This window comes from Thermobia domestica, chromosome 8 (genome assembly GCF_964235325.1).
Source record: "Thermobia domestica chromosome 8, izTheDome1.hap1.1, whole genome shotgun sequence".
NCBI classification, from domain to species: Eukaryota; Metazoa; Arthropoda; class Insecta; order Zygentoma; family Lepismatidae; genus Thermobia; species Thermobia domestica.
Window position 1 is genome coordinate 73,957,026 of NC_137461.1, and position 3,086 is coordinate 73,960,111.

Here is a 3,086-nt window from a genome sequence, read left to right on the forward strand (position 1 = left end):
TGTTGTTACTGAGAGCGGACTGGGTAGCACATCTGCATGGTAATACGAAGATCCCGGGTTCGAGTCACGGCTCAGACGCATTTTTTCACTCTTGTATGTCTTAAATTATCTTAAATTGGTGTCATCTGCATAATTAGGCGCTTCCGACCAAAGTTGCAAATAAACTTGGTTTTCTTATACTGAGGTCCTGAACACATATTCGAGGCTTGTCGGTTTATTCCTAGGATAGCATGCATGTACATGAATACATGTACATTTTCATGAAGTTCTAATACATGTACACACATATATGAACAAAGTTATAAATCAACTTTTGGAGAAAAATAGAACGAATTTAGGATATAAAGCATGTACTTACAATACTTTTCTACACAAGAATTTTATTATAACTGAGTATAGCAACTGAGCCATACAGACTTCAAAATTGAACAAAAATATTAAATTCAAAATTAAACAATGATATTAACATTTATCAACTGCTGACTGAAAATAAAATAACATTTTATGCCAAATATAAATCTTTTCAAAATTACATAACGAAACTAACTGTTTACTGAAGATAAAGTAACATTTTTAGGCCAAATATAAATCTATTCAAAATTAAACAATGACATTAACATGTATCAACTGGTTAGTGAAAATAAAATAACATTTTTAGGCCAAATATAAATCTTTATAACAAAAAAGGTAAAAAAAAACTGTGAGAAAAGTTATAATTTTACTCCCAGCAAACAGCATTGAAGATCTTTCAAATAAATTATAAATTATTCTTAACTGAGCTAGACAACGTGCTCAAGGGTGTGGACATATGTTTTAAAACTTTTTTGTGTTTAACGCAGAATTCCCTAAGGAAGGGGAACATCTTTGGCTTCTTCTGCAAAAAGTTGTATATGACATAAGTACTCCTCACGATAAACAGACGATACACTATTGTTGGATATGATTTTTTTTTTAACTGATATGATATATCTGTAAACAATAGTGGTCGAAACAGATACAACTACTGATATTTTATGCTTGCTTGAATCACGTTTCTCTAAACAAATGTTATTTCAGTACCATGCGTTATACGTAATTGAATGAATTATATGGAATTGTTTGTAACAATGCCTGTTTGTTCAATTTGCAAATCAAATTTTATGCTAGTAGCAACACTTATCCTTCATTTAAAGCTCAAACACAGAATATCCTTCAATGTATTGATGAAGGTTGTTTTCGCGAATTTCAAGGGGCCAAATCACTTAGAGTTCATTTTCGGAGGAAACACAAAAATCTATATTGCAGACGAAAGTTATTTAACGTAGCTGTATGTAAAGCAGCTCCTTATTCCGTAATTGCCAACAACGAACACTCAACGAATGTTGCAGGTCTCTCGTTTCCATGAAAGGTTGAACATCACCAATTACCTGTTGGAATCAGAGAGAGGTTAACTGATCATGTTACATACTTAAATAATTTTTCTTACATATAAGAACAAAGACACTTCTTCTTCCTCAATAGTCTGAAAGCATTATTTATTGCATATTTACAATGACATATGCATTTTGTGCCTATAAATATATGTTATTTTGAAGCTAAAAAATTGGTAAGCAATACTAATACTGCAAATGTTTTAAAAGCTATTAAATGCTTTAAAAGCTGCAAAGGTTTTTAAAAGCTATTTATATCTGACTGCAAAAACGATACGTTCAAACAAGACAGAAGCTACTAAATTACGCAAACTCGACAACTTGTCCTCAAATAGACATAAGAACTTCCTCACTAGCATTTACCAACAGAGAATATAGAACAGATCACATTTATCCTCAGTAAGTGATTTTGGTTATTAAAATGAAATGAAAGTTTTGAGTTTTATGCCCCACGGTTATGCCGTCTAGGCTTAAGGAGACTGTGATGAGAAATGAATGAAATTGTGTAATGAAGAAAGTGGGAGGTAACTGGAGAACCCCGAGGAAACCCACGCACACGGTGTTTGTTCACCACAAAGTTCACTTGGTGGGAGCAAGGTTAGAACCCGGGACCTCATGCACCAGAGGTGAACGGTCTATCACTGAGCCACTGAGAACACTATTTTGGTTATTATTAAATAAATGTATCGAGTTCGTATTTGTTCATACGTAATGAAACGTCGTAGCTCAGCTTCACACTCCGAAAACAGGGTTCTTGGCGTAACCTTAATTTTCTTTCCAACGTATGTCTTTGAAGAGTGTGTGTGTGTGGGAGGAGGGAGAATTATTGGCGGGAACAGTTTTATACTACTTTGAAAGGCACAAGTGACTTTAGTTTACGCTACAATCCTATGTATACAACCAATGTATAACTATTAATATGATCATTACAACATACTTGTTGCAATAAAACTGGATTCAGATAGAAAAATCTACTTCATTCGTACAAGTAATTACAATTTCAAGTTAATGAAACAGAAATAAAGGAAGAATAAAAAACATAAAAATAATATTACCTTCTGTAACACTTTCTGTGTCTAACAGACTTAAAAGTTCGACTGCTGAAGCGTCATGTAGCCGTTTCTTCCTTAGTTTTTCCAAAATTTTTACTGACAGAATCCCATTTCACGAACAAGGATGTATGATCAGGATATAAGTCTTTGTTATCTTGATCAATCTGGAAATGGAATTCCATTGTATTAAAACATTTACAATGATAACATTATATCATTAATTGTTACATAAACTCAGTGATGACTTCCACGAACATGTGTTCCTTACCATTTGTTATTTTACTTTTCAGTCAGTATTTTATCTATTTGTTATAAGAATCACAACTTCCTTTAAGTGCATAAATGAAATTTCTTAACTGTAACAATTTCAATACAAACTACTGGTTAGAGCGTGTACTTTTACGGACTTGGACTTGGGTTCAAATTCAACCTGCTTTCCCCTGGTGTTGTCCAACATCTTGAAGAAATTGACTTACTGCTAGCTTAAATAAATAGACCACAAAAGCCACATACGTAGTGCAAGAAGATGTTACATTGACGATAACTGCCAGTTAGACCCATATTGAGGTTGTGGCATCACGGGCTTTCGTCGTGTTATGATGGTTTTTGGTTATATTGCTTAATA

General features: G+C 33.3%; 1 long non-coding RNA gene across 1 annotated transcript; it reads right to left on the reverse strand.

Moving 5' to 3' along the window:
* Nucleotides 1–888: 888 nt before the first annotated feature.
* LOC145691766 (uncharacterized) lies at nt 889–2,620 on the reverse strand. The gene is made up of 2 exons (XR_014132540.1): nt 2,465–2,620; nt 889–1,406 (listed from the first exon to the last, which is right to left on the reverse strand). It is a non-coding gene; the product is annotated as an uncharacterized LOC145691766 (long non-coding RNA).
* Between the last annotated feature and the right edge of the window lie 466 nt (nt 2,621–3,086).